A 12540-nucleotide genomic window follows, 5' to 3' on the forward strand; every position below is an offset into this window, starting at 1 on the left:
GTCCTGACCCATGAGGTTCTGTTACAATGTTGTCTCCTATTTCAGGTAGTGGACGATGGGCCGGACACAGGTGCAGCCCACGGTGACCAGCTGCTTGTCCAGCTTATAGACGGGGACACATCCTCTCATCTCACCATGCAGGACCAGGATCTCCTGTCTGATGGGGACTGAGTTCATGCTGAGGTCCACATTCCCCTCAGGGTCCACACAGCCGTGGTGGAGACATCTGGCCTCATTGATGACTGCAGGAACCCGGTTATGGTCCACATTAGAGCTGGGGGAAAGAGATGATCAGAGATTAGATTGGAGCAATAAACAGCTGATAATTTAGTCCCAGATGAATTTATTGTTTGACCTTGTCCTAAATTTCCTGGGAAGACAATGTTACATGTCAAAGACCTTCCTGGGATCTTCAGGTCACATTATTTCCAGGATGTTAATTGGAAAAATGTATAAAGTCCATTATAAGCCATGAAGATGGTTTAAGTGCCACCAGTGTCCCCAGTATGAGATATCCTGCAGTTCAGGTGTGAACAGAGTCATATTATCACCTCCTTATAGTTACCTGTATTCCCATGGAGACATGGAGCGGCTCCTCACACTTTCCATCATCATCTGAGCAGAACTTCTGCTGCTGACCCTCATATCCACCTTCACACGGGAAGGAAATGTGGTGTCCACAGGAAATGGACAATCCCCCCCGGACACTGGAGGGACATCCCACCCTTCTGTACCAGGTATCTCCTCGTCTCTTCCATGGACACAAGAGCTGAGGCTCAGAAGAAACCACGAGACGAGAACCTGAGGAGAATTCATATTACATGTGTTATGGAAGTATCTCCATCATATACTGTCCATGTCCCACCATACACTAGACTAAGGGATCGCAGGGGTCATTGTACATATGGGGGCAGGTTACCTTCTTATTTATCTGAAGAAACCCCTGATCTATATATCTATAGAAATGTTCTCTGTGGGACATTAGAGAAACCTCCCTGATCTGTGGGTCACATCTGGTCCATAGAGATGTAGAGGGGTCAGCGTTCTTACCATTGATGTTCTGGGGGCGGCCATTGTTCTCCTAGATGAGCTCTGGTGAGGTTCTGCTGGAGGACTGTGCTGTGATGCCGGATCCAGGACCCATTATATAGGAGTCACAGGGGTTTCTGGGCTTTCCTGAAATTCTCATTCCCTGATACTCAGGTTTCTATTAATTTTTTTGTAAAATAATTTTAATCTTTGGGAAATTAATAGGAAATATTGTGAGAATGTAAAGGTCAGGAACATCTCTCATTATGGAATCCCTTAATCATTGATTAACCAGTAGAGTGGACACAATACTATTACTCTCCTGGTTATCTGGAGCTGATAGAGATAAGGAGAGTCATAAACCTGAGCCCCGGAGTGTAATAACACATTCTCTGGTGGGTGGAGTAAGGAGGACTCACAGACATTTTGTATAAGTGTGGGTGGAGCAGGAAGGACTCACAGGCTTACCCGATGAATACAAAAATTGAGAAAAATCATGGAAACTATGGAAACATGGAAAACTACACTGAAGATTGGCCTCTCCTTTCTAATCCTTTATATTACCACTAGAAAGTTCTGGGTGGACTTTTTTTTTTATTTGTAGAATACTCAATATTGTAAAAATCTAGTAAACCAAACTTATCCACTGGACAATCCCAATGTGAAAACCCATAAATCAATGTAAGTAACCAGCAGCACATCTTTAATTCTCCTGCAGCGCCTCCAGAGGAAGAAAGGTGCATTACGCTGTTCCCCTTTCTATTAATGAGTTATTCCCATCCATCCCTGCCCTTCCCCCTATCCTCTTGGAAAGCCATAGAAATAACACTGCACAGAATTGGGCATAAATGAGGACAGGAGGGAAATGGGAACTGATTTAGATTGTATTGACATTGATCTACACCATAGTAATCCTATAAGAAATCTCCAGGTGAGTGTTATTAGAGGAGACATTACACTCATTACCATGTGCTGTTATCTCTATGGGCCCAGATAATGCTGAGAGTTCTGATAAGTTACGGCCTCATTTGGGGAAGTGACGGAGATGTGACCCTGGAGTCTCTGGGATATAATGTGACATAACAGAGCAGAGCTGGACAGTCCACACCGACTCCTCTCCCCATCATCACACTCCACAGGAACTTACCGAAACTGGGATGGAGACTCCACCCGGAGCAATAACTGGTATAAATAGGGAGATGGACAGGAACCAAAGAACCAGAACAGCAGATCCACTGATATCTACAGGAGAAGGAGAATGGTCCTTACAAGAACATCACTGGTGCTGGTGAGTATCAAAGCCTCCATTGTATAATAGTGTATAGAGGAAGGAGGATTATAGGAGAGATCCTGTGATCCTGACTCCATCACTCACTTATATCCGTCACATGATGTGTGATAGGACGCAGATCACAGGAGACATCAATGCAGAAGAGATGATGATGTGATGTTATTAGGATTCTCCTCCATGTTCTCCCTCTTATCCATCCCTCAGGCGGCCGTCCTGGTGTCCCTCTGCTCATCCGCCTTCCTACCAGAGGAGTCTCTGTCCCACCTGAATACTCAGGAAGGATCTAGGGATGAAGAGCTCCACCAGGAGACCAGAGGGAGATGTCCTGGGAGAAGGAGCCGCCGCTTGCCCTCCGCCATGACAGTGGACATTAGTCTCATAGACACCAACTACCTGGACAGCTTGGTGCAGATGGAGGACATCAATGGCCGCTCCTTGTCACCCTGGGAATACAGGTAATGTCACACCTCACCTCATCTCACCGGTTACTGAATAGTCATATAGACTTGTGGAACCTTCCAGATGCCAAATATGGAACGAAATTACATTTTCTTGAAATTTTGATATCTCTGAGAACCTTAGAAATCATCGAGAAAATAAATATTCAGCAGAAAGAAAGAAAAAATCCTCAAATCTGCAAATTACACACAAGTTTCTGTCTGCAGCACATCTACTATACATGTACAGAGACCTGAGGAGCCATAGGGGCACATTACTCACCACATGATGCGCCCAGTGTCATATATTATGTCTCTGACTTGTATTCTTCTCTTTCAGTCTGAACACAGATGCCAACAGATTCCCCTTTGTGATTTCCGAGGCCAATTGTCTCACTTTTGCTTGTGTAGACGCTGATGGCAATGACAGTCCAGAGCTGATGTCTTACCCCATCCAGCAGGAGGTGCTGGTCCTACGCCGGGAGCAGAAAGGCTGCGGCTTCTCTTATAGACTGGAGAGCGAGGAGGTGACACTGGGCTGTACATGTGTCCGGCCCAGGCTCCAACACATCTGAGGGACTGGCAATATATATATTTGTGTATGGATTTATTTTGTAATATTTAAGTAATAAATAACAAGACATAAGATGCTAATTCTTGTCTATTGTGTTGTCTTGTCTGTAATGTGCGGTTATGTTCCTATGGATTTAGGATACTTTTAAGGTTATAAATCAGATACATAATAAAAGTTTGGGTTGTGGTCAGACACATGTCATGCTATGTTGGTACTGGTCCATGCTTGTATAGGTCCACTCTATAGCGGAATAGGTCCATCATGTTAGTGGTCCATTGTATGGTGGATCAGGTCCGTGTTGGATCAGCACCATTATGTTGGACTAGTTCGGGTCATTGTTATTGTCCATTATGGGTTAGGATTACATGCACTATACACATATAACATAATACTATGATAATAAGATATAAATGTCTTTTCTTACACACATTTTATCACAAATTTTATAGGGTCTATTACCTTCATCCTTCTTCTGTCCAAGCTCAGTGCCCAGGCAGCGTGAGCTATAAATGCAGCCATGAGGGAGGTGCTGCTGTACTATACATACATGAGGGAGGCGCTGCTGTATTATACATACACGAGGGAGGTGCTGCTGTATTATACATTCATGAGGGAGGTGCTTCTGTATTATACATACATGATGGAGGTGCTGCTGTATTATACATACATGAGGGAGGTGCTTCTGTATTATACATTCATGAGGGAGGTGCTTCTGTATTATACATACATGATGGAGGTGCTGCTGTATTATACATACATGATGGAGGTGCTGCTGTATTATACATACATGAGGGAGGTGCTGCTGTATTATACATTCATGAGGGAGGTGCTGCTGTACTATACATACATGATGGAGGTGCTGCTGTATTATACATACATGATGGAGGTGCTGCTGTATTATACATACATGATGGAGGTGCTGCTGTATTATACATACATGATGGAGGTGCTGCTGTATTATACATACATGAGGGAGGTGCTGCTGTACTATAAATACATGAGGGAGGTGCTGCTGTATTATACATACATGAGGGAGGTGCTACTGTATTATACATACATGAGGGAGGTGCTTCTGTATTATACATAAATGAGGGAGGTGCTGCTGTATTATACATACATGAGGGATTATATATAAATTAATAGGGGATGGGGTACGGTGCTGTGGGGGTAATACAGTACTATATAATCATTCTTCCAGTATACATAGCCTTTCCTTGTGGTTGCTGTACTATAATATTCATTTAATAATAATATTCATATTTATTTATCAGGTGGTGCTGCGATACTTTATTCTCATTCATGGGGCGGTGCTGTTGTACTTTATACTTATTCATGAGGGGGCTATTTACAATAGATAAATATCATTGGGTATTCTTAGAAGCGCAGTGTGTAGATGAAAGGAGCTGAAGACACCTTGAAGTCAAATTCTATATGTATATGTGGTGCATGTGCATTTTTATAGCATAACTGTAAAGTTACTTGACAAAAATAGTGTTAGCACAGCTGGAGAGAGCCTTTGATAACAATTCCTATGATACCTGTATCCTGCTGTTGGCTTCTTCCTATCCTGAGATATAGGGTTAATAGATATATGAGGCTATCTGTAATATCCTCTCAGCTTTTCCTGAAGTGGGTGGGACTTCCTGGTTGTGACATCAGAAATGGGCGGTGCCAATAGCACTCGGGGCATTCACGTGAACGTGTGCAAACCACTCAGCCAATCAGGACACAGAATCAGTGTAACTGCCTGTACAGAGATCTAGTGCAGAGCGAAACAGGGGAGACACAGAGCACTGGAGCTCCGCATCACACAGGAATCTACTACATCACAAAGACAAAGGTATATGAAGGATATATTCACATGTGGTATTAACGCATCAGAACAGCTGAGAAGAGGAGATAGCTGTTAACATTGCATTTACAAAATGAATCTGCTAACACAGTGTTAACACATGTGCTATTGTATCACAGTATGTGTACGTATACATATACACTCAGTGAAACCTCTCAAGAAAACCACCTCCGTAAAAAAAAAAATTATTCAATCACTGATTTTTATAATTTTTTGCCATTATACTGTATGGTAGATGCCCCCTGTCTGCAGACCAGTCCTGTACACAGATATCTGCTCAGAGGTATGCACTGTGCTGTGTGTGCAGGATCTGATCCATTCATTAGAACTGATGGGGAACCGAAGCTCTGTCTTCATTTTTTAGTTGCTAAACTTTCATACATTCACATTTCTACTATATCCAAACACAAACAGCACTGCTATATACCATTCCTGGCATGTAATTGGATGACCTGAAGCATGTGATTAGTCACATGCTTATGACATCACGGCAGGTCCTGGAACTGCCGGGAGCTTTTACTGATAAGGAGCGTGCATGTGCTAGTGACCCCTCCCAACAACACCCACCCATCGTCCTCTCCTCCTTCTAGCTACGGATTCCCATGGCAACCAACCACACAAAGACAACCAGAGAGATATCGTACTGCTAGCTTCTAGCCTGTTAGCTGACAAACGGCTGCAGATAGGTAGTGAGTGTATATTACAGAATTTCTTATTTTGGGTTGATGCAGAGCTAGGCAAATGTTTTTTTACTTTACAGTTGCACTTTTGGTCTAATAAGCAGGATGGGGGCGGTGTGGGAGGTTTAAATATATTGGGCTCCAATTCAATATTGGAGTCTTGCTACACCACTGTATACAGTAAGATACAGACTGAGGACTAAGCTGCTAAATAGATTTTTATTCATACAAATAATCATTATGCAGAATATTTCCTTAAAATATAATAATATAAAATGTAACAAAATACTATATAATAAATAAATAAATAAATTACAAAGGGCAAAAAAATAACACTATTCTTCACAAATTTCTTAGTGTTATTATCGCAAAAGTTTGTTTAAATAAAGTAATAAATACTGAAGCCCACGACAAGCCAGAAGATTGCTCCCATTTGTAGCTTTCACTAGGGCTGTGATAATCCTGGTTGTGAGAAGCAACCTTTAACGTGATTGGTTTAAGGAGGATGTTTCCACAGTCCTGACCCATGAGGTTCTGTTACAATGTTGTCTCCTATGTCAGGTAGTGGATGATGGGCCGGACACAGGTGCAGCCCACGGTGACCAGCTGCTTGTCCAGCTTATAGACGGGGACACATCCTCTCATCTCACCATGCAGGACCAGGATCTCCTGTCTGATGGGGACTGAGTTCATGCTGAGGTCCACATTCCCCTCAGGGTCCACACAGCCGTGGTGGAGACATCTGGCCTCATTGATGACCACAGGAACCCGGTTATGGTCCACATTAGAGCTGGGGAAAGAGATGATCAGAGATTAGATTGGAGCAATAAACATCTGATAATTTAGTCCCAGATGAATTTATTGTTTGACCTTGTCCTAAATATCCTGGGAAGACAATGTTACATGTCACAGACCTTCCTGGGATCTTCAGGTCACATTATTTCCAGGATGTTTATTGGAAAAAATTAATGAAGTCCATTATGAGCCATGAAGATAGTTTAAGTGCCACCAGTGTCCCCAGTATGAGATATCTTGCAGTTCAGGTGTGAACAGAGTCATATTATCACCTCCTTATAGTTACCTGTATTCCCATGGAGACATGGAGCGGCTCCTCACACTTTCCATCATCATCTGAGCAGAACTTCTGCTGCTGACCCTCATATCCACCTTCACACGGGAAGGAAATGTGGTGTCCACAGGAAATGGACAATCCCCCCCGGACACTGGAGGGACATCCCACCCTTCTGTACCAGGTATCTCCTCGTCTCTTCCATGGACACAAGAGCTGAGGCTCAGAAGAAACCACGAGACGAGAACCTGAGGAGAATTCATATTACATGTGTTATGGAAGTATCTCCATCATATACTGTCCATGTCCCACCATACACTAGACTAAGAGATCGCAGGGGTCATTGTACATATGGGGGCAGGTTACCTTCTCATTTATCTGAAGAAACCCCTGATCTATATATCTATAGAAATGTTCTCTGTGGGACATTAGAGAAACCTCCCTGATCTGTGGGTCACATCTGGTCCATAGAGATGTAGAGGGGTCAGCGTTCTTACCATTGATGTTCTGGGGGCGGCCATTGTTCTCCTAGATGAGCTCTGGAGAGGTTCTGCTGGAGGACTGTGCTGTGATGCTGGATCCAGGACCCATTATATAGGAGTCACAGGTATTTCTGGGCTTTCCTGAAATTCTCATTCCCTGAAACTCAGGTTTCTATTAATTTCTTTGTAAAATAATTTTAATCTTTGGGAAATAAATAGGAAATATTGTGAGAATGTAAAGGTCAGGAACATCTCTCATTATGGAATCCCTTAATTACTGAATAACCAGGAGAGTGGACACAATACTATTACTCTCCTGACTATCTCCAATGGATAGTGATAAGGAGAGTCATAAACCTCAGCCCTGTCACAAGCTCGGGGAATAGTCCCTTAGGACTAAAGTTTTGTGGACTCCCTGGACCACCGTGGGAGATAAAGATGCCAGCTGCAACCCGGGAGCGGAGTCAAAGTGGACACCTCGTCTTCGCCAGAGCCCGCCGCAAAGCAGGATGGTCTTGCTGCGGCAGGGAGCCACCAGGTCGCTCCACGGGTGCGACTAGGCACGCTGTGGCAGCCAAGGTAGGGACACAGGGCTGGCAGGACCAGGGGAAGGGAGGACCACGGGAAGGCAGGACCACAGGAAGGCAGAACCACGGGAGGACCTCGGCAGGACAGCTGGCAGGACCTCGGCAGGACAGCTGGCAGAAACTCGGCAGGACGGCTGGCAGGAACTCGGCAGGACCTCAGCAGGGCGGCTGGCAGGAACTCGGCAGGATGGCTTGGCAGGACCTCGGAAGACCACCAGGATTACAGGTCCACCACCAGGATTACAGGACAACCACAGGAGTACAGGACCGCCACAGGATAACAGGAACATGGGAATCACCACAGGAACACGGGAATCACAGGAACACGGGATTCACAGAATACACGGAGGCGTCTAGAAATGCTCAGGAACACGGAGGGCTTTCTCTTCAGTAACAGGACATGAAGATCCGTCCAGGGATGCTGGGAGTAGCCAGGCTATATAGCAGAGCCGGGAATGCCAGCGCCAATAAGGAGGACGCTGGCCCTTTAAATTCTTAGAGAATAGGCACGCGGGCTCCCTAGCAGCGGGAGCGCGCGGCCTACACAGAAGACAGACCTGCAGCCTGGATTGGATCCTGATGGAGCCATTAGAAGCCGGAACAGGTAAGTACTGACCCGGGGGGAGCAGGGCAGAGGCATCAGCAGGCAGCGGAGCACAGGTGCACCTGCGATCCGCAACATGGATCGTGGGGGCACCCGCGCCATAGTTCCAGGCCGGGGCCGGGAAGCACACGGATGCACCTGTGATCCGAGACATATGCAACACCCTTGCCGATGCAAGGCAGAGGGGTTGTTGCGAATGCGTCCCACCATGTAGCTGGCAGCCTGTGTAGGGTCTGATCAGCCCCACAGCATGTCACTACATAACACAGGGGAACGCTGCAGTGGTAGAGTCTGCCTGGTAAGGCAGGAGTTAATTGTTTTATGTGATGTAATATGTGTCAGCCAATCACATGTGTTATACCTTGTTTCTGTGAGCTGAGATGTAATTGGAGGAGTAGCCACCACCTGACCAGTGGGAGTAATAAAACCCCTGGTCAGGAAAATTCTAGAGAGCAATTGGTCAGAAGAAGAGTTCTCTCTCTCAGATCAGAGTAGAGTGAAGAGTCAGTGCAGCCAGCACACCAGACCAGTGCAGGAGAGCTTAGCTCCCTGCCTGAGTGAAGTGAAGAGTTAGTCAGTGAGGAAGGGGATATCATCCTACCTTCAAGGGTGATATCTGAAGCAACAAGCTGAAGCATCCTATTAGGACACAGCTACCTCCCAGCCTGCCCTTGCATCCAGGCTGGTGATCTACTCCCTCCAACTGCATCTCCAGCATTCTACCATTTGTCAAGGCACGTTGCTACTGTTCCTGTTGGTTCCAATAAAGAACTGTAAGTTATTTTTGTTCTGCCTCCGTCTGGTCCCTTCTACTACGGCTGTCACCATCCCGGGGACCCTATCCACCACACAGAGACTCATACTCCAGATACCAAAGGGTTGCCCCAGGGAGAACCGCTACAGCAGCCTCTCCCTCCTCATTTCTTGCCAACACCACCCAGCTGGAGAGCTGCCAGGCTGTAGGACAGCCCTCCGGTTCCCCATACCAAGCACCGTGACACTAGCGTGCCTAGGCCGCAACCGCCAGCCATTCAGGTATTCCGGGCCCCGGCTGTCTCTAGGCCCCAAGAATAGGCTAAGCCCCGGTGGGGGATGTTGCAAGTGGCGTCACGAACATTATTTATACTTCTGTGCCTTATTCTGGCACTATAGACTGTACTTTATTACAAAGACTGTGCTGCCTAACCCTGCTGCCATTCGGGTTAGGCCCAAGTGATTGTGTGCATTACCACATTGAACTGTGTTATTTACCTCAGAGGCTGTGGCGCAGCAAGTATTTCTAGCCCACCAAAATCTGCACTGGCGGGAAATCCAGATGACTCACCAAGCTCCACCCACACGCGAATGGCACGAACCCCGCCTCCTGTGGTGCAGGGGAAAATAGAGCCCGCCACAGCTCTTGGCGGGAAAAATATGGACTCCTCCCTCTGGCGCGAAGCAGACTTCCTGCCCCGCCTCATCGAAGTGCCAGAACTCGTGTGGACTTTGTGCAGCGAGGTCAGCACCGGAGTTCCTGGAAGCTCTCGAGACCATGATCGTGGTCTCTGCACAGCCAGTCCGGAGGCCCTTTGCTGGGCACCGGCTACATCGCGGACTGACCCGAGCCTCCGTCATGAGGACGTACCTCCAATCGGTGACGGAGTGCCAAGCACCACCCTGGCGGTTCCTGTTGCCTCTCCCGGCTACCATGCTGGTACCGCAGGCCCACGTGGAGGCGCCACATGGGGAGGCCCCGACTCCTGCTGAGCCACTACTGCTGCCGAACCTGCACCGAGTCCTACTACGGTTGTCGACCATCCTGCGGTTCCTGCTGCTCCTGCTCCAGTTCCGGCACCTGCCCAGCCATCTGCGAGACCAGAGCCTCCACCGGAGAGACCATCGGCAGCACCGGCACCCCCGCAACCTCGGGGCCGAGGTGAGGCCAAGCGGTTTATGGCAGGCCGATCCAAGGAGGGTGCTTGGGTCAAGAAGAACCGGACCACCGGGATGGTCCGCTACTTCGACCGCCAACGGGGTTACAGCTTCGCTACCCAGGACTACACCGGGACGGGAGGTCTTTATTCCCTGCCAGTCAGTCAAGAGGCCTGACTTGCCAGAGAGGCTAGACAACCTGAAGCCCAGGGAGTACATTGAATTCTCCCTCCAGGAAGGACCCCGCGGACCATGGGCGGCTGGTTTAATCCGAGTCCCAGACCCTGATGAGGATCGCTACCCGTCTTGTGATGAGCTTTATGAGGACGACGAATGGCCGGAGTCTCCGAACTCGTCTTCTTCCTCGGTGGAGGGTCCCCAGGAGGTGACCCATGTGAATGCCCCATCCACGGTCATCGTGAGTATAGGCCCCATTGCCATTCACGGGCGGGGCATGATTTAGGGAGCCACCCCCACCGCCTCTCTTACAGGGAGCACTGCCGGATCCCGCGGATCCTCCGTGGTGGAAGATAGTCCGGCTGATGAGCCTTACCCAGAGGCTCCAACGAGAGCATCGCCTCCACCTGCTGTCTAACAGTGGGGTGACGACCCGGCCCCAGAAGAATTGGAGCTGGAAGGAGCCGCGGCACTGCCGCAAGTCCCAATTTATTTATTCTTGGACCCCTCCATGGCTGGAACAGCCGACACCCCGGGCGACAGAACCCCTCCCCCTGAATGTCAGGAGGATGCTGCCGAGCCTGCAGTACCTGCAACTGCCACCGGGTGTCCCCAGCCAGCTTCTACTCCTGAAAATGGAGCACAGGATTCAATGCTGATTCCGGATCCTGCCCTTGCTGAAACCAGCGAAGATACCGTATAACCCCTTATGGGCTGCAAGCCCTTTTCAGGTACTGTGTGTCTATTGTAAATAATGCTTATTTCTTTATTTCTGCTACTCCCAGTTGGGCTGAGCGCCCCTATCCCATAGAGCAAGAAACTTTCCTAGGACTCTCGCCCCCTTATCTATCATACAGTCAAGAGACATACCTTGAACTGTACCATCATATTTTCTGCACTTTTCCCCACATCAAGGGCTGTGCCCAGAAGATGGACTTTGTATTGAAAAGCCTTCTGAGAGACTTTTGACAACTACAAGGAAAAGTTGCTACTTCATTGACTTATTATATTGCACTTAATGCCTTCCTTTTAGGTATGGACATACTGCATGCACTATTATGCCTTTCTCCATAGGAAAAGAGACATTTTATCCTGCTACCCTGAGTAGCCTACCTCTGTAATGTTTGTAACGTTATGTTTAAGATGTGTACCCATTGGGCTCCTAAGCCAATGAGAGTTTACAAAAATATGTTTGCACACTGTCAATTTATGCTAGTAGTTTGCACTAACCTTTTGCAGGCTTTTCAGATTGTAGTGTGGCTGTGTCGGACCGTCTCTATGTAAACCCTGACCGCAATCTTATGCCTCAAACCGAAGCTTCATAAATGGGGGTAGTCCGTAAACTGCGGGTCCTTAGGGGACCGGGGGTGTTAAAGCTGTAGCACCGGGATACCACTCATACAGGGGTAAGAACGCCAGTCAGCAGGTACTTGTACATTGTATAATGTCTTATTGTGTCACATATGCCAATGTAATGCATATATACACTATATATTTGTCGCCAGGGAAGAAGTGTTCATAAAACAAATATACAGGCCTTGGTGCAAGGAGTGGATTACAGTACATGACACCACACCTTTCATACTGTACAGTTTAGTTTAATGGCGTCAGCGACCAACTGTCATACTTAGCATACACATGCCCTTGTCTTAGTCCGACACCAACCCAGGTGCCTGTCTCCAGGACCATGGGCGGCTTGTACCTACAGATCATGTAGCCTGCACTTCACAGAAGTGCCCTTTTGTAATCTACCTCTACCGGCCATTACTTACACGGACCCCCCGGAGGCCCCGCTGCTGGTCAGCGGTTGGTTCTCTGCTCCCCAACCAGTTCGTAGTCGAGCCGAA

Source organism: Engystomops pustulosus, chromosome 3 (assembly GCF_040894005.1).
Source record: "Engystomops pustulosus chromosome 3, aEngPut4.maternal, whole genome shotgun sequence".
Taxonomy (NCBI): domain Eukaryota; kingdom Metazoa; phylum Chordata; class Amphibia; order Anura; family Leptodactylidae; genus Engystomops; species Engystomops pustulosus.